This window comes from Octopus sinensis, linkage group LG12, assembly GCF_006345805.1.
Source record: "Octopus sinensis linkage group LG12, ASM634580v1, whole genome shotgun sequence".
NCBI lineage: Eukaryota > Metazoa > Mollusca > Cephalopoda > Octopoda > Octopodidae > Octopus > Octopus sinensis.
This window is the reverse complement of record NC_043008.1, coordinates 76054106-76075605: the sequence shown is the minus strand read 5'-3', so window position 1 is coordinate 76075605 and position 21500 is coordinate 76054106. Positions and strand designations below refer to the sequence as shown.

The 21500-nt window shown below is 36.4% G+C and overlaps 1 protein-coding gene across 3 annotated transcripts in view; it reads right to left on the bottom strand.

Moving 5' to 3' along the window:
- The window catches only part of LOC115218025 (cholecystokinin receptor type A-like), a 279188-nt gene that overhangs the window by 78586 nt on the left and 179102 nt on the right, over window positions 1-21500 (bottom strand). Inside the window, exon 1 of one of the 3 annotated variants that reach the window (XM_036508059.1) lies at window positions 8681-8783. The exons of the other annotated variants lie outside the window; for them this stretch is intronic. The gene's annotated coding sequence lies outside the window, so the exon portion shown is untranslated. Of the gene's footprint in view, window positions 1-8680; window positions 8784-21500 lie in introns of those variants that run through there. 3 annotated transcript variants of the gene reach the window in all.

Genomic DNA, 21500 nt, shown 5'->3' with positions numbered 1-21500 from the left:
AAAGCGGGGAGATTTACCACTTTCGAAACCAAAACATCTGCACAAAACACAAACGTTAACACAAACACAGAAACACATAAGGAATCCACAATGTTGACAGCAATAAACACAAACAATTCAGACTTGATGCAATACATTAGGGCAAACACCAACATAACACAAGTCAATGTCAAAACAAACAATCACCCACGCACAACACCACCACGACACGCAAAATTCCTACACGTGACGCAAAACATACACAATACACTGATATCTCTCTACCCTAATGCAGTAAGGAGATTTCAAAAATACTTATGAAAAAAAAATGTACAAAAATTTGTGAGGAGGAGATCAAACAACTTTCCATCAGTAAGTGACTCTCTCTCTCTCTCTCTCTCTCTCTCTCTCTCTCCCTCTATCTATCTATGTATCTATCTATCTACCAACTGTTACCAACTAGCACCAATACCATCAACAAATTCAACATTAACACACTCAGAAATAGACTCCAATACCCTCCTCTCCCACTTTCTGCGTCCTTCGACATGCCATCCGATGAAAGCGACACGGAGGAAAGGCAAGGGTCACAGTGGGGAGGAGAAAATGGGAGAAAAAAGAATAGGGAAGCAAACCAACAAAGCGGGGAGATTTACCACTTTCGAAACCAAAACATCTGCACAAAACACAAACGTTAACACAAACACAGAAACACATAAGGAATCCACAATGTTGACAGCAATAAACACAAACAATTCAGACTTGATGCAATACATTAGGGCAAACACCAACATAACACAAGTCAATGTCAAAACAAACAATCACCCACGCACAACACCACCACGACACGCAAAATTCCTACACGTGACGCAAAACATACACAATACACTGATATCTCTCTACCCTAATGCAGTAAGGAGATTTCAAAAATACTTATGAAAAAAAAATGTACAAAAATTTGTGAGGAGGAGATCAAACAACTTTCCATCAGTAAGTGACTCTCTCTCTCTCTCTCTCTCTCTCTCTCTCTCTCCCTCTAATTATTTTCCTTTTCCTTTCGTGAGCAAAACACAACTTTCGATAGGAACTTGCATAGAATAGGTTGTATAAATGTGCGTGGCTTGGGGTCATATTGGAAACAAGGCTACCTTTTAACTGACATCAAGTTACTGAATGTGGATATCATACTCATCAGTGAGACCAGTCTCCACAACCCACGGACCTTCAAGCATATGTTTGGCAGACAATTCTCTCTGTCTCCGGAAGAGGCTGGAACTCAAAGTAAGAACGATATTCCTAGACTCGGAGGGTAGGCTAGTCGTCTTGGATGTTGATGGCAGTAATTGGTGTGCTTCTCGGCTGATAACAGTTTATGCACCGTCCTTAATGAGTCGGCCGGATTTCTTTCGGCGTCTAGAGGTTTTTCTGGGAACGCCTCGACCTTTACTTTTAGTGGAGTATTGGAACGCTACCTTGGACACGCATCTAGACTATGTGGGTAGAGATAGGAATGGGAGGGGATGTAATGCCTCAAAGACCGGCTCAGACATTACCAACTGTCCAACAGGTACCGACTGGACCACTCGAATGTGCCAAAGTGGAGATGTATCAACCGAATCGGGTCGTCCAGATCGTATTTATAAAGAGTATTCTGTAGGACAGTGGATAGGGATAGGGTAGGTTGTCCACAATTTCATATAGTCAGCTACACAGATGACAAATTTGTTACTTGTACGCTTGACTTAGATAAGAATCATAGGCAGGATCCCGGTTACTGGAAACTGAACGTGTCGTTCACGTTGCGACAGTCTTACAGATACCGTGTTAGCACGTTAGTTAAGATGATGTTGACGGAAGCCATCGTCAACAATAACTGGTGGTATACTCTAAAGAGAATAATTAAAGCAAAATCCATAAGGTATAGATCGCAATTGAACAGAGGGAGACCTAGTTACGAAATTAGGAGAGGCACATATAAGTGGCATCACGTCGAACGTGCTGGCGGCGAAGTTGGCCCTTGACCAACACTTCAACACCAAACACAGAGCATGCCTTGTCAGAGCTAGTATGCGTACTCTGAGAAACGAGGGAATTGGAGCCGCCCGAGAGGCCAGAGTGAATCGCAACGAGGAAAAAAAGCTACCATTAGGTCTCTGACAGATGAGCAGGCACGTGAATTACCCGAAAGGATGTGTGAGGCCTTTCAACAGCAACTTGCCCGACTGTTCGGGAAAACTGATGGATCAGAACGCAGAGTAGACTTTAGTGCCTACCTGCATAGCCTGCCACGACTCACGGCAAGAGAAGAGGAGTGTTGGAACAGAACTGTCACAGTCGCGGATGTACGGAATACGATGCTACGTTACGCAGGAGACAAGTCGCCGGATTGGATGGTCTGCCCTACGAGCTTTATTGTCATATGCCAGACATCATCATCATCATCACCACCACCACCACCATCATCATCATCATCATCATCATCATCATCATCATCATTATCATTATCGTCATCATCATCGTCATCATCATCATCATCATCAATTAACGTCCGCTTTCTATGCTGGCACAGTTTGGATGGTTTGACTGGGAATTGGCAAGCCAGTAGGCTGCACCAGGCTCCAGTGTGATCTGGCAAAGTTTCTACAGCTGGATGCCCTTCCTAACACCAACCATTCTGACATTGAAGTGGGCGCTTTTTATGTGCCACTGTCACGGAAGACCGTCAGGCGGCATAAGCATTGACCACGTTTGAATGATGCTTTTTACGTGCCACCGACACTGGAGCCAGTCCCCAGGGGTCTGTCATCGACCACGTTCGGATGGTGCTTTTTACGTGCTACCGGTACGGGGAGCCAATCAAGTTGCACTGGCATCGACCCAAGCTTGAATGGTGCTTATTACGTGCCACCAGCACGGGTGCCAGTCAGGCGGCACTGGTATCGGCGACAATTACAATTTCCATTTTGATTTCGATCTTGATTTGATTTTGATTTTACTTGATTCAAAATGTCTTCTCAAGCGCAGCGCATCCCCAATGATTCAAGGGTACATTTAAATGAGTTGGCTATGTGACACTGGTATAGGCGACGGCTGTGATTTCACTTTACTTAGCTGGTCTTTTCAATCACAGCATATCTCCAAAGGTCTCGCTCCCTTCTCATTACCTCTGTGAGGTTCGAAGGTCGTTCCTCACCACCTCATCCCATGTCTTCCTGGGTCACCCTCTTCCACGAGTTCCATCCACTGTTAGGGTGTGACTGACTTCACACAGCTCTCTTCATCCATACGCAGCACATGCTCGTCGTCTCTCTTGTACACCACATATCATACTTCCTATGTCAAACATTTTTCTCAGGGCACTTACACTCTGTTGTGTGTACACACTGATATTACACATCCTAGCTTCATTTCTTTCAAGTCTATGTATCTCCTCAACAGTCATGGCCTATGTTTCACTGCCGTGTAGCATGGCTGTTCGCATACAGTCTACCTTTCCCTCTAAGCGAGAGGCCCCTTGTTACTAGAAAAGGTAGGAGCTTTCTGAACTTTACCAAGGCTATTTATATTCTAGTGGCAACGCGCTGCGAGCATCTGTCCTCACAACTGATTTGGTCACCTATGTAGCGGAAGCTTTAAACTATTTCTGATTTCTCACGCTGGTATGTGATGGAATCTATTTTCAGAACATCTTCGGTATTTATTGCCCCTGTGCATTTGCACACACAAAAAAATATCATCACGGTTAACCTTCCTTTGATATTGCTGCACCTCTTATATGTCCATAGCTTATACTGGGTACAACCTTTGGAGTTTCTACCTACATATTTTCTACAGATCGAGCAGGGCCATCTACCCGAAGGGGTTTGTGATTTGTCCTCCTTCCTACTTAGGACTTTTTGCTACATTGACTCTGAGGCTCTTCGTTTCTAGACCTTGCTTCCACACCTCAAATATCTTCTCTATTTCTGGTAGTGATTCAGCTATAAGAGCAAGGTCATCAGCATAGAGGAGCTCCCAGGGGCAGCCTGTCTTGGATTCCTCTGTTATTGCCCAGCGGACTATGATGAATAAGAGGGGGCTGAGGACTGCTCCTTGGTGAAGCCTACCTATACCGGGAATTCTTCACTATACTCGTTGCCGACCCTCACCTTACTTACATCATCCCTGTACAGGGCCTGTACAATTCTTACTAACCATTCGTCTATCACTTGTTTCCGCATTACCCACCAGATAAGTGATCGTGGGACCCTTTATCAACCGAGACAATCCCAACAGATTGTTCAAGTACTCCAATTCTGTGCATGTACATATATTTACTATGGATTCTGCCAATCTTTTGATGTGCCATTTATCATTAATAATATCATTGACGACACGGGTATGATAGTGTAATTATAAATGTATACATATGTACATGCCTACATTTCCACACAACTATCTAAACGTAAAAATAATCTAAAAGAGCCTTTGACAAACGGAAGAAGTGAAAGTAAATGAAGCGATTAACGTGTTTTAGTGTGCGTAATTACATCCCATAGTGTTTTGGCTTTTGTTTCAATAAAACATTGGAGTTTATAAAGTAATGAACTAATTCTAAGAGCAGTGGACATTTTCTACACGCTATGGTGTACTAGAATGATAATAGATAAGTGAACAGGCTCCATTTGATCGCCAAACGCAACACTGACATCAGTACCAAGAACGATGTAGTCTATGCGTTATTGCTACAGCATAGTGGTGTTACTAGTCAGTCTCGGGAAGTTATCTACAGTCATACACTGTCAGAAGAGAAATATTTTATATATGACAGAATACATATTTAACTAAAACTAACTATCAACATTATATATTTGGCAAAACATGCAAGCACATCCCGTATATTCCTTTCGGCTATGATTACTTTTGAATAAAGGGGTTGATGTTGGCTCTATTTTAGAAGTGGTGTGTCTTGGTCCTGAAGACAATTCGATGTCTCCGTCAGTGTGCAAACTGTTGAATTCTCGGCTGAATGTTGGCGGTTGCTCACTACACAAAACACTGGGAAATTCGTTCTCCCAGTACACAGAAGCTGCAATAATTTGAAAATGCTGTTAATCGATAATCTTATACAATCTTTATACTACATTAGAGAATGTAGTGATATCTCCATGGTGTAACTGTTATCACACTTGATTACGGGGGAAGAAGTTTTTGATTGGCTGAAATTTATTACGGAAGAAATTGTCAGGAATTTATATAGGTATTGTATAGTTAACTTTTGAATCATATTTACTGCCTGTATATAAATATATGAGCACACTTACACGCAGACTCACATATAACCATATAGGTTTGGTGGAACAAATTGGGAAAATAGAACACAATATTCAAGAGTAAATATATCTATATATCTTCATATTTCGTTAAGCAGTTTTACAGCTATCACATATCTAGCTAGCTGTCTGTCTGCTTCTTTATCTGTGTATGTATATATATAATTTATATACAGGTGTAGCTGTGTGGTAAGTATCTTGCTTCCCAACGACATTGTTCCGGGTTCAGTCCCACTGCGTGGCATCTTGGACAAGTATCTTTTGCTGTAGCATCACACCGACCAAATCCTTGTGAGTGGATTTGGTAGATGGGAACTGAAAGAAGCCCGCCGTATATATATATATATATATATATATGTATGTATGTTTATATATATATATATATATATATATTATATATATATATATATATATATGTATGTATGTTTATTTATATATATATATATATATATAATATATATATATATATATATGTATGTGTGTATGTATATGCTTCTGTGTTTTTGTTTGTATCCCCATTATCACTTGGCAACCGATGCTGGTGTGTTTACGTCAAAAGCGACCGATAGAATAAGTACTAGGGTTACATGGAATAAGTTCTGGGGTCGATTTGTTCGACTAAGGCGGTAATCCAGTCAAATGACTGAAACAAATAAAATAATAAAAGAATATAAACACAGACTCACTCACACACACATGTATGTATGTATGTATGTATGTATGTATATATACCATTAATGATAAGGAGAATGGAGATTTTCACATCGCTAATTTATTTTGGTTATTTACAGCATATTCCCATGATCTACAGGTGTTTCTACTGCGGCGACCGTACACTGTTACAGATGCAAACTTCCAATATTGTTAGTGCAGTTTCATCTGGGTTGGGACTTTAGTTCCGCTTCGAATTCAACTGAATGAAGAAAGTGTTTGTAGTTTAGTGTCTAGTAGAAAGTAGGACTGTTGCTATTAGTAGGAACTTGAGCTAGAGTTTTCCCCTGCTGTAGTTGTAGGGAAAGCATTGTATTAAATAGATCAAGGCTGGAGTGTTTGACTTTGCTGTTTTCTTAATATTTCCTAATAGTACTACCTGTTGTATTCAGACCTATACAGGCAAAAATGTAATTCTTTCGCAAATAGATTGCACCCTATTTCCGCAGTTCCAGTGAAGCTATAAGATGTTATTCAAGCACGCAGTTAATAGCAGAAACAGCTGCATGTTAATGAAGTTCATCAGATATTTTTATATTCTTTTCTCATCTTTCTTTCTTATTAGCACTCCATACTCAAGTAATTCTTCATTCTGAAACACACGCATATTGAGTTCTACACATGGTTATTAATCTTGAAACACCTGAGGGAAATGCTAAATTACATACATATATACATAGAGAGGGAGAGTGATAGATAGAGATATGTTTATACATACGCTTATATATATATATATATATATATATATATATATATATAGATATATATCTACATATATGTTTATATACGTATATATATGTATACATATCTATCTATCTGTATGTATATATATAGTATAGCCTACGCAAATACAAGTGAATAATTATAATAATGAATACATATGTACTCAATAATCAGCTACATGCATTCAACATTTTAGGAGCTGGTTATTAATGATGTTAAAACTGATGGGGGGTCTGTTTATTGAGAAAGAGACCGTTTTGACAAATATAATCACTGAATCCAGTGATGCTGTTAGTAATATTAATTAGATAATTGTCTATATTGTGTTGGTGAACCTATATTTGGTTCGTGTTTGAAATTTTACATTTTGACAGGCGGTAAATGGTTGGTCTTCTCATCATAGGGATATTTCAGCCTGTAACAATTTCTAATTATCCCCTAAGCTTAGTGGAAAACCACGGTGGAGTACTGCTTTCACATCTGCAGGTAAACACAAATATACTGTAGACAGCACCCATAGAAACACCTCTTGTTTCAGTGATATGAAATTGGTGTCCAATATGCATTGGTCTTCAATTGTTGCATATTACCCCTCTGTCTTTTCTACTGCTCCTCAGTAGTCTTTCCTTGTCACATTTGGGTGCACACATTCAAGCTCCAAACAACGGACCTTAGCTCGGGTATTTCACTTATTTTCCAAACAGCAATATGTTGAACACTTTACTAATCTAAAAGCATTTGGTCTCCGCTGTACCTCCACAGATCGTCATCTACTAGATTATAATCTTTCTTCATGAGGTATAACAACAATCGACTTAGAGCTGTTTAAAGTAGAATTTTAGCAGCATTTATATTACCTCTGTCGCAAGGAGATTTCAATGTCTATGGAGCTTTCTCATCCTTGTCATACCAAACCATTCAAGCAAAATACGGGAAAATAACACCAGGAACAAAGCGAAAAAAGGAAAATGGATGTTTGCAAAATCTATTTTCCGTTTTCCGTTCGTTTAAACTTTTTAAAATTGGTGCAATTCATTGAATCTTCGTTCGTCTCAATAACCTCTTTTCAAATGAATGCTTATGTTTGATTCATTTTATTGGAGAGGTTAATTGTAAAGAAATGATCAGATAGCTGCACGATACAAATCTGTTAGTTGTTTGATCAAATATTTAACCAGTGCTAAGAATAGATTGATTAGACACACAATCTTGAAATGGATCAGCCGAAACTACTAGTTGTGACATTGTGTTAACTGACATCGAAGAATATAAAGTTATTCAAAATCTATGTAAAGCGGAATACAATTTGAGATGTAAATAATGTTTGAAGTCATGTGTTTCGTTTGTACAGGACGCGTTTGTGGTTATAATGTCGTGAATTATGATTATGATAAAATGTTATTTTAGAAAGAGCAATCCTCTAACCAATAGTGTTTGAGATATCGTACGTAAATTAGGGATGCACTTCAACTAGATAGTTAATATATTCATATAAATCTCTTTCAGAACTTCTCAAAAGAAGCGTTAGATTTATAAGTTCTTATGTTATTTGAAAATATTAATTAACATGTCGTAATTTATCTTACAAGATAGTTCAATCAGCCAACATGTACCAACTGCTGATTATCGTATCTTTTTTTAAAGATCAACCATATTTCTTGAAAATTACATGCATGTAATTAACAACAACACTGTAGAATGGTCAATACGTGTGATTAACGAAGCATATTTTATCAATGATATTCAGCATTATAAAGAAAATAAATATCTGACCCATATAGTTATTTACAGATCTGTAAACTGAATTCTTTTGCGGTGGAAGAAGTATAGTCAATGTAATTTGACGTTCTCAGGGACAGCTTATCAACATATATGTCCTTTACTCCCTGTCATTCTAACAAAAAGTAACACTCCACTAGCAGGAAGAGAATTCATAAAAGTGTAGACGTACTTACAGAGCTGTGAAAATATTGATAACCCAACATTCAGAAGACAGTTTATTATTTTTTTTTCTTCAGTGACAAATTGGTTATAGGCAACGTTATTATGATGTTGTCAGTGGTTTTTCAAGTTAACGAGAGTAGTTTCAAGATGTTCAACATCAATCTTGAGAAGCGCTACATTCCTTTTCTAATTTTAGCTAACATAAGTTTTTTTTCTTGTGCGTTTTTTTAAAATTTCAACGTCAAAATATTTTCGTCTTTGAAAAATCAATACCATTAAATTTAGATTTAAGGGAGTAAAATGCAGGTGATGATATTGTAGGGTCGGTTCTCTTGGTAGAAGATATAGAATACTCGTATATGTATAGATATCATAACAAGACTACCAAAAGTAACTGATTGCAACAGTATATCTTGGAAAATATAAGCAATAATGAAAAATGTTGATAAGTAATTATCTGGAAAGAAATGTCCTTTGTCTTCTTCATAGGAGACATCCAAAATGATAAGTACAAAAATTTAATCTGATAGAATGAAAATATAAGTAAAGGCGAACAGACATTTGACGAAAATAAGGAATATGCATAACGAAAATAAGGAATATTCATATATATATATACAAATGAGTCTGCAAAATATAGAATAATGCAGAATATAATAAGCCTAACCTGTTCTGAGTTCAAATTTCGCCGAGGTCGACTTTGCCTTTCATCCTTTCGAGGTCGATAAATTAAGTACCAGTTACGCACTGGTGTTGATGCAGTCGACTTAATCCCTTTGTTTGTCCTTGTTTGCCCCCTTATGTTTAGCCCCTTGTGAGCAATAAAGAAATAAGAATATAATAAGCACTGACAGATTGATGAGTATTCCAAGCTTTTAATACGTTGCTTTAAATTTCACTTCAAAATATTGACTGTGGCAGGATATATCAAAAGTTGTGTTTCAAGGTTTTAGTAAAGTGATTTACGTTCAACTGGAACAGACTCGCAACTCAAGAAAATAGCAAAGAGTTGATATATTGATGAATTACCTTTGATTTTATAATAGTGGTTAACGTTCAACTGCAAAGAATTGACTGATAGAAATCATTTCTGAGGTAATTACATGGAAAATTAGCCAGTTATTTTTGTGTGGAAATGTATTTTTAGTAAAATGCATAGTAAAAGTTGATAGAAAATTGCTGTTAGGACTGACTCTATTTCCAAAATATTTTAATACTTTTTCGATGTTATAAAATGCAAGAAAAAGCCTGCAACTGGTAAGACTAGAAATAGAATGAACCTAAGAAGCAATCGATAAATATCACAGAGCAATTCTTTTCGAGGTCATGTGTTTTAATCTTCCTACCGGTAACTGAAATATGTTCATGTTCCTGCTACATCATCTATAAACGTTATAATATTTATCTCCATTCCTGTCTGTGTGTGTGCATGTGCGTATGAAAGTGTGTGTATGGGTGTCTGAGTGCCTGTGTCGTTATGTATGTAAGCATGTGTGCGTATGTCTGTGCACGCGTGTTCATGTCTGGGTGAAAGTGTGTGATTTGTAGTCTTATATATTGCTCTGTGTTGCATGTCCTGTGTGGTCATTTCTTAGAAGGATCGTCTGTTAGAAGAAATGTACACTCGCAATCTTATTCTGTTTACTTATATTTCCATGATAACGAAAACCCACTATGAGCGAGTATTAGCCCTTTTATTTGTTTTCATATTTCTCATTATCTAAAGAGCGCAGTAAAGAGTAGGCTTAACCATGTTGGCTTGAGTCAAGGTGGTTGTATTTGGAGGCCGAAACCAACATGAACAGTGGTTGTCAGTCATTCATTTTAGTTGTTTTCATGTTGCATATGCCACTAGAAGCAAGTTTCTATTTCAACTTTCTTATCCTGACAATATTCTCTTACACTTATAATGATCTCACCCATCTTATTTGGGTATCTACTACGTATATGGGAAATTCTGTCAGTGGGTGTTTGTTTGCGGAGTTGTTAGCTAATTCCTCCTACATCGTTTTATCGATTTTAATGAAATTTGACACGTGAGTAGAACTCATGTCTGGAAACCTCATGGCATACTCATATTCTTGAAAAAAAATCGATAATCGCGCCCCTGGAAGAGATCCTTATAAATAACTAATATATTTTATTTTAACAGCCAAAGGAAATAACCCATTCATTTTCCTATATAATTTGGTGTAAACCAAATTCAGTATGCTTATTTATTAGTGTTTGAACAGTGAGAGATATATTCGCAATTTATCCAGTACAACACTTAAACAAGTAAATAATAAAACATTTCTATATTTAAGAGATAAGGAATTATGTACATTATTTACATTACATACATTTGACGGATATACCCACGAGCATATGGCGTAGTGGTTAAGGATTGCGAGTTCGATTCCAGGTAGTGACCATAATAATAATAATAATAATAATAATAATAATAATAATAATAATAATAATAACAACAACAACAATAACAAAACCAACATCGAAAAATAACTTAGGAATGAGAACCCAGGTTCGAAATTTCTCCAAGACACCTGATGAAGGCTGGCGGGTATATCAGCCGAAATGTTTTGTTAACAACATACAAGATGAGGACAAATATCGGTTAAATGTAAATAATGTACATAATGAAGTAAATAATATTTTCCTAAACAATAGATCCACTTATTTAGTGGATCTATAGTTAGTGACTTATTTATTAATATACCATGAATGACGATGTCTTTCATGTCACTTCAACCAATTGACTAGCGCTGCACGAAAAACTGTTCTGCTTTTAGATAAATGCAACACAAAGGTCACACCCTGTTTATATGTAGGAACACCTTAAAATCTACCTGTACGTCGTCAACATAGTCAGCGTGTATATTTCTGAGAAGACAATGCTCGAAACGTATTTCTGAATCCATGAGAAACCACTTTGACAACTTTCTTCAAATTATGCCAATGTGATCTGTTTGCCGGAACACTGTTGTATGTAGAGGTCCCCGTGTAATATACCTCGACACACATTAGATGGAACAGACGCAAGCAAGGAACACAAATTGAGGGCTGGGTAGAAGATGCTGTCTTCAGAAATGAAGCCATTGGGGTGCGGTGTACACTGTGCACTCTAATCAACAGGAGTCCTTCTTTCTGCATCTACTGCTCCTCACTGTAGAGGTCCTACATCATTCACAGACTTTCGAAGACACAATGGGAAGTATGCACAACCTATGGAGAAGCCTGGACTACTGGAGGACGAGGATGCTCACTGGGACCAGACACTGGAGGGGGTAGTAGTCAGCATAGCACTAAGTCAACTACGCTAGCTATTTTCTATCATGTTGATAACATGTGGCTTGCGTGAACATTACAAGCTTTGGGCGATCCACCAAACCAGCATGGCAAAGGACATCTAGAAAGGATTCAAGGGCAAACCTTAGCGGAAATTGCTCCGTTCAATAATACAATTTACAATGAGGCATTACTTTACGTGGACACCCGAAGGAAAACAATGGGAAACCATGGCTCAACCGTGCAGGCAGCAACAATTCTCGCAATTGAGTACCTGTGAGAAATCAGCTCTGATATCGAGGAAATGACGATATATATAGCTGATAAAGAACACAATCTTATGGAGGACCAACTAAGTATTTATAACACCATTATTTCAAGCATTGAAAATAAAAGGGGAGGTCTTTTCTTTCTAGATGCTCCAGGTGGAAAGGAAAAACATTTGCCATCAAAGTTCTTCTGGCTAAATTGCGCGAAATGAAACACATTGCCATAGCAGTGACATCACTTGGAATAGCTGCAACTCTGCTAAGTGGTGGCCGCACAGCTCTTTCCTGTCTGAAACTCCTTTTGGACCTGTCCGAGAAAGAGAAAGCAAACTACAACATCATTCATGGTTCTGCAAAAAGGCAAACTTATGGGTGAATGCAGGTTGATTATCTGGGATGAAGCGACAAAGAGCCATAAGGTCTTCTTTGAAGCTCTAGACATGTTCCTTCAAGATCTGAGACAAAACACCAGGCTCAGGGGAGGTACCACAGTCTTGCTTGCAGGAGACTATAGACAAACTCTTCCGGTGCTTCCAGTGGGGACAAGAGCTGATTAAGCAAATGCAAGCATAAATTTGTCCTACCTATGAATCATTGTGTAAAAGCTAAGACTCACAACCAAAATAAAAGTGCATCTCAGTGGTAATGATGCAGTCAGAACCTTTCCAAAGCAACTGTTGGACGTCAGTAATGGCACTTCGGTTGATGAAAAGTATGGCCGGGTAAGCTTGACTTTTGAACATATGGTATCTGATTTAAAGGAATTAATGAACAAGGTAATTCCTAACTTGAGGAACCAGTTTACATATCACAACTGGCTTAAAACCCTTGCTATTTTACCTCCAAAGAATGTGGGAATTGATGATTTGAACTTTAAACTTCTGGAACAGTCGCCAGGTGAGCGTCACATCTACAATTCCATTGTCTCTGTACTCAACATCGATGAAGATGTGAATTATTCAGTTGAACTCTTGAATAGTCTAACACCACCTGGCTTCCCATCTCACAACTTGCACCTCAAGATTGGACACCAGCTATGCTGCTTCGAAACCTCGATCCAGCAAAGTTTTGCAATGACACACGACATATAATAAGGAAGATGAGGTCAACAATCTTGGAGACAACAATTTTTACTGGGAAAGCAAGCGATGAGCCTATATTCATTCCTACAATTCCATTTATTCCCTTGGATATGCATTTCCAGTACAAGCGCCTGCAATTCCCGTTGAAACTGGGCTTTGCAATGAGCTTTATCAAGGCCCAGAGACAGTCCTTGAATGTGGTAGGTCTGAATCTTTCGGTATCAGTTTTCTTCCACAGCCAACTTTATGTGTGGTGCTGAAGAATCGGCCACCCTAATCATTTGTTTATTTATGCCCCACAAGGAAAGAACGAAAATGTTGTTTATCAAGAAGCTCTGCAAATTTAATACGATTCACCAAATCATCAGGTATTTATTCTTTAACTGCAATATTTATAAGTATTATAAATATATTGATAATCTACATGTTATTTTATTTTTAAATCTATATACAAATTTATTTGTATGCCTACAGTAAAACTAAATATCAGTTGGTTTCTACATTCATTGTAATTCTATTTCAACACTAGGTTCCCTGAGGGTAATATTCTCTGGGAACGCACAAAAGCCCTTTTCAGATTTACTTACTTTGAATTGTTATTATCCCATATCTGATTAGCCTGTTATTACGTACCATGTCTCACAATTTTAGTATGCATAAAGTATTGCTATTTCCTCCTAAATTCTATATACTCTAGGAACGCATTAAAGCCCTTTTCGGGACTAGTTTATTTGAATTCTTACTATCGGGTAATTCATTTTTTTGTTATTACATAACTTATTGGGAATTCCTAAAACCAAGATCCTGTGTAAGAAATTTCGGTATTCTCTGTAAATGCAAAACAAACCGCTTTAAGGGCTGCAGGATTTGTATTGTTGTTATTAGATAAGCGAAACAATTATGAGAACGGAACCAAAGGATTAGCCCCGCTTCTCTGGGAATTACCGGGTACGTCAGCTAGTCCTATAATAGGAAGATATCTAGAGTAGCCTTTCATGTCTTCTGTTACCTCAGGAAAAACATTGAGCTTTATGGAAAATCAGTTCTCATTCAGTACGTCTGCGAAAACAGTTACTTATGAAGCTCTTAAATAGATTAAAATATCCTAGAGACACTGTTTTCGGAGAGCATGGATATCGCTCTATCTAATAGAATCTCTTTCTTTACTTATCGTTGCTTATATATGTTTTTTAATGTCGAACTTTAAACAGTTGCATCCCCAAGAATAAGATAGTTTGAAAATTCTACCATGACTTTATGTGCACACACGCTATATACATACATACATGCATATACATATATATATTTTTGTATATATATATATATATTACATCTATATATATATGACATATTTTGTATGCGTGTGTGTATGCGAAATGATTCTTTGATCTTAAGTAATGTAATAAATTTAGACAATATTTTGCCTTCTTATTGATAACGATTTGCCAACTATTTGTCAAATCTTTTTAAGTAGAAAGAAATAGGAAACAAGAAACAAAATATGCAATAACCTTCTTAACCTATTCAAGATATACCAACTGGTTTCCTCTAAATAGTCTTGCAACGATCTGAAAAGCTGATAGTCAGATAGAATTGGCACAAACTCATGAGATTAACCAGAATGAGGCAAAACCTCCATATTTCGTCACATAAACATTTCCCTAATCATTTTCTAAATGATTATGACTCTAAATATATGACCACGTACCGACTCAGCTAATATGTACCTTTGTATTATCGTGCAAGTGCAATACCCTTTTGCGTTTGCCCAATGCTAAATTTTGCGCAGAGCTTCCAATTGACACCATTAAGTGTTCCGTTTTGGTTTAACGACATGAGAGTCAACATTCTTCATATTCCACCAAACTCAAAGCATAAAACTTCTCAGGTTTATTCTCCTCCTTCGCTTGATGCTAACCATTATCGTTTACGTTGGATATGATTATAGAGATTCCAATTTTCATACCCAGGAAAGAGTTCGGTAGTGAGTCAACTCTTCAATGATTAAGCTGAAACGCGGCCAGATCATGGACCGACTGACAAGATTTAGAAACTTTCTCTAGTTTATAAAAGTGATTAATGAACCAAGCGTTACTTGAAATGAACTGCTCTGCTTAAATTTTCCTCAGTTACATTTTTGCGAATCTTCGTATAGATAGAAGCTGGTCTTCCACGTGAACACTTAGAGCTTCATTTCTCTTATCAGACGAATATATCTAGCCGTTTCTATCTCTAAATGGGTAAAATCTATACGAATTTAACCACTGTGGCTCAAATTAATCTGCAAAGAAAGCGGGAACGATTAGAATATTGGGATATAAAAAAGTTAATGCCTATTTTACCGTAAGTATTGAAATATTGATTACAACAGAAATGCGACATTTTCACTCCAAACTGTTGAGTCACTCGATACAAGGGTTCCTTCATTTATGTGTTGGAAGAAGGGAGGATATTATTGTTACACAGATGCGCTGTTTCGTAGGCTTTCAAGTAATCAAGGGCTAAATGTTTAAGAGTCAGGTACAAGTATGAAGCTGGGCGACGTACAAGGTTCCCAACCAGAAATCACGAACGGTCCATCTAAACGAATTTGATATAGATTTCCTGTACGAAATCTTGCTCTCAAGAATTTGTTTGAATGCAGCTCTAAGAGGAATGAAACAGCAAAAATGATGCATAAAGGAAGTGAACGCAAAATCAAATAGTTTTGAAGCAAAGTTTTTCAGAACACAGTTATGCTTTCTCTCAGATTTATTTTGATAAGTATGACACGACGTATCAAATATGCAATGGAGGGTTTGGATGGTTTTATGCAGCAGCGTAAGTATTAATGAGAGAACCTATGTTATGATGCCAATTGTTCAAAGTTTTGTAAAATTGTATTGATCTACCAAATATTGCATAAAAGTTTATTGTTTTATGAATGGCGGTAATGCTTATGGTACCTTAGAACTATTTGAGATTGGTCTCAATAACTCTGATTAATACAGTGGCATGATTTTGGGAAAATAAGGTATAAATTCGATTCGAGAACTATGTAGTATTGCAATGCACAAAACATCGCTCTATATCAACAACGTATCGCATCAGAGACTTAGATCCTAATAAATCAATAAATCATTAACAATTATGTCTATATCTACCGATTTATCCATCTATCTATCTATCTATCTATCTATCTATCTATCTATCTATCTATCTATCTATCTATCTATCTATCTATCTATCTATCTATCTATCAATACATACATACACACACACACACACACATATATATATATATATATATATATATATAATATATATATATATATATATATATATATAACTATATATATATATGTATATACACATACATATGAATAGCTAATCTCAGTATTCAAATATATCGAGCAGTGCTTTGTTAAATTAGCGCTTTCGAATTCTCTTACAGAAATTGAAAAACGAGCTGAGGCAAGTGTATCTTACTCTGGATTACTGGACATTCAGTCATGACATCAGAGTTCAGTTATTAAAATTCCACAAAAGTTTGCCTAAACCTTCTCTTTGTCTACAGACACTGCATGCATACATACACATACATACGCACATACACACATATACATGTGTATGAATGTTAGTATCTTATGTTGTTTTATTCAATGTTATGAATTATAATTAATATTAATATGATATGATATGATAGGATAGGATATATATATATATATATATATATATATATATATATACACACACACGAGTAAAACCCCCTCCTGTCCAAAGGACGGTGGTGAGTTGTCAAACATTCAAACCAAATTTTCTCATAACAACTTGTCCGACCGTCCCATAGGTCTCCCCTTTGAGAAACACTGATTTAACCTAAATTTGAGACTCCAGCAAATACACGTTCCCACGGCTTTATCGATCGCTTTCTCATCTGGAATCGATTTTTGTGGTCTTTTCAAGACTTATACACGCCCTGGGACCGTCTGTATCTACATATCAAATTTGAGCGCAATCGGATGCAGGATGCCCGAGATCCAAGAAGACACACAGACAGAACGGATATTATATATTATATATATATATATATATATATATATATATATATATATGTGTGTGTGTGTGGTGTGTGTGTGTGTGTGTGTGTGTGTGTGTGTGTGTGTTAGGGTATTTGTCTCACGATCGTAAAGTCATGAGTTCGGTTGCCGGCGGCGCGTTATGTCTTTGAGCAAGACACACGGTTTCACATTGCTCCAGTCCACTCAGCCGGCAAAAATGAATACTCACTTTATTTCAAATGGCCGCCCTTGTCACTTTCTGTGTGACATTGTATCTTTTTGATAACTATGTTAAATGTACGCTTGTTTGTGGAGTGCTCAGCCACTTGTAAGTTAATTTCACGAGCAGGATGTTCCGTCGATCGGATCAACTGAAACTCTCGTCGCTGTAACGGGCAGTGTGTCAGTTGAATAGAGGCGGCAGGAAAAATGAACTGACTGCATCAAATCTGTTTTTCTTTAATATCGTCCCTTTACGCTTATATTTTTAAAGCATTTGTCTTTAAGTATATACCTACATGCATGCATATACATACACACGCATAAATGTAAGTAACTATATAAATGTATATGTATGTTTATTTGTTTGTAAGTCTTTTTATCAGTATATATGTGTATATGCATATTATACGGATGTATCGTATATCTGTCTATCTGCCTATCTATCTCCCGTTGTCTCCCTTTATGTACACACACACTCTAACAGACACATACAGAAACACACACAAACACACACATACAAACACACACAAATACAGAGCCACACACACACATGAATGCACAGTTTACATGACATTCTCACACTCTGATATGCAATAACTTAAAGTAGGTGATATTGGAATGACACTTCTACTTCCTTTCAAATACAATTTACACAGAGAAATGAGACATTATGCATCGTCATTCCTGACATTTTGGAGATGTAAAAGAATTTCCATCTTTGATCAATAAAACAAAAATCTACTCTTCAACATTTTATAAGTCTCTTTCTTGTTATCTCTTGATGCCATTTCAATAGCAAGTGTTGTAATATAGTTACGTAAACAACATCTACGTTGATATAAAAGAGCCCGATATTTTAAGACCTGATTTTTTTTACAGTAAAAACAACGGGAGAGTTGTAACATTTATGATCAAGTAATGAAAGTGACAGATGTTTGTGTCTTTCTTTTACAATAGCACTATAAATATTCATAATATAAAAAAAAATACAGTATACAGTTTGCAGTGTTTGGAGAATTAAGATACAGGCTCTACATAGATATGCTGACAATTGATTATAAACAGTCGAAAGCCAGTCAATAGATATATCTCGGAATCTCTGTGCTTGTAGGTTAGAACAATATTCAAAACTTGCCTATATTTCCATAATTACATTTATATCTGCAAATGAGTATTCAGTAGCATTAATTTATGAATTACTATATAATTTACTATAGAGATAATTACTATTACGTGAATAGCATAGAATTTTGTTTTAGTTTTAATAGCTTTTCATTTTTATGTTAGATTTGTGTCTATAATTTTTCTCTCGATTGGCCGTAACCTATTGGTCGTAACCTGCAATACTACAAACAGATTTGATTTCTATATTTGAAGTCTTATAATCTTATAATTAAGCATAATTAACTCCGTTTAATTTATGCCTTGAAATAAGAGTACATATATAGACACGAAAAAACTCATGTATTACGCACATGGAAACGAACATATATGCATGCATGCAAATATATGTATTCATACACAAATATATATGCATAAATATATTCATACATCATACGTACATGCATATATGGATATATATATATTTACATACACTAAATATATATATATATATATATATATTTACATGAACATGCACGTATATATTTATACATACACATATGTATTATTTAATATTTGTTACATTCACTTAAAAGACACATAGCTCTAGGCATTAGCTAAAATCAACTGATTAGAAATGCAATATATGACTATATAGCTTTAATGTCGAAAAACGAATATTCTTTCTTTATGCCAAGTTATAATGACTTGATATCCAAAGCAATTTCTGCATCTTATCTTTATATGTAGATACTTATTTATGTAAAAGTTATATCTACAAGGAAAGGGTTTATCTAAATAGCGCTCTAAACGGAATAGTAGGTTAAAGCTGTGCACATTTAATCAATTTTATTAACAATGTTATCGAATTCTTTCTCAAATAGTGAGAATAGTATTTTTTCAAATAATTGGAATTTGCCGGAAGCAGGGCATATTTTTACTGATGCATTTTTGAAGCATCCAAGTGTGCAGTCATTTCAATCGTTATAGTTTAAATATAATGATGTCGCTTCTACTAACGCCATATTTTAATTCTAACAGACACTTTGTTTATTCTGTTCAGCATATATGTATCTTCAATCAGCTTAATGTTATATATCTTGTCCAATTCCAGAGGACTCGTATAATGAATCGAGAATCAATCAAAAATCTAGATATGTTACCCACGCATATTGACCTACGTATGTGAAGGTTACCACCAATCACACAATTATGCCGCTGGTGACAAGATGACCTTTGAAATATTAAATAAAACATAACAGATAATAATTCAATTAAATATTGAAAGTAGATATGTTTGATTTCTCTCTAATCGTGAATGAATAGACGGATTATGAAGTGCATTTTTTCTGTGAGTAATAAGTTAGTATAGTGATATATAAGACTACACCAACCGACGTATCCTTCCCCACTTTATAATGATAAAATTTAATTTAATAGAGATTGGCAAGATATTTCTACTGTTTCTAACAACCTTTTACAGGCTGCGTTGTTGGCTCCTATTAATTAGAGTGCAGTTACGCGGATCTTGTTATCTCAACCATTACAGTGCGTTAACGACCGGAAGATCAAAATAGACAATTAGCTTCATTAGAGCCTAGTGTCAGTTATGATATATAAGAGACAACCTTGCTTATTTTTGAATTAAAATATGACGAAAAGTTCTTCACATGAATTATTCTTTAAACATAATGGTTTCAAATTTTGGCACAAGGCTAGCAATTTGGGGAGCAGAGTGTAATTCCACTACATCCACCCCAGTGTTCAACTGGTACTTATTTTATTCACCCCGAAAGGATGAGATGCAAAGCCAACATCGGTGGAATTTGAACAGAGAACGTAAAGACGGACGAAATGCCGCTAAGCTTTTTGTTCGGTGCGGTAATGATTCTGCTAGCTTGCTCCCTAATCCTTTAAGCACATTAGAAACAGATTTCAATTTCAAGAAACTGAATCGCAATTTGCAATGTTTTAAAAGTATTTCAGTTAATATATAACAGATGAAACAAGTTAGGTAACATTTCACCTAGTTTACTTGAATTACTCATACCTTTGATAGAAAACTTCTCTATTACTTTGGGAGTTCAGGCAACTATGTGAGATTGAACTAGTTGGTGATATATATATATATATATATATTATATATATATATATATATACAGACGTACTGGTTTCATCAATGGTCAGGAAAATCGAGTAATGATCAAAGGATTACTATTACGAATGTAAATGGCTGCAGTGTGTTTCCTCTAAAGTATCGCTGGAGTAAATTCACAGGGTACGTAAGCTTGGATATCAGGAACTCCGCAGGCCGGGCCACTATTTCACTGTACTGCGAGGTTCCAGCTACGGTACCATGGAGATGTGGCCAGAATCGTAGGCCAGATTCTTTTAGCCGAGCCAACAGGCAGGAAAGCTAGGGCCGGATCGAAAGCGAGATGGGTGTAGAATATCCATATTCTTAGTTACTCGCAGTTGGGAATGCATGAAGTGTTTATAATAACGTTCTTTATGACAGGAACTTTTCGAGAAGTTGCTTCAATACTCTAACGACGTCGACGATCCCAGGAACAGCGGGTGGGGAAAATGGTTGGATGGATCATATCATGTAATTAAGTAGCGCATGAATATTTTGGTGGAATGATCTCATCTTGTGCACGGATGGCACTAATAGGCGACGGAGAGATGAAAGGCAATCTTTATACCTAAAAGAATTTACGCGTTCGATTGGATATAGTAAATCATCCAGACTGTCTCTACAAATCTTTGTTATATAAATATGGTTTTGAAATACAAACGTTTGTTATGTGTGTAACGCATTTCATGATGCCA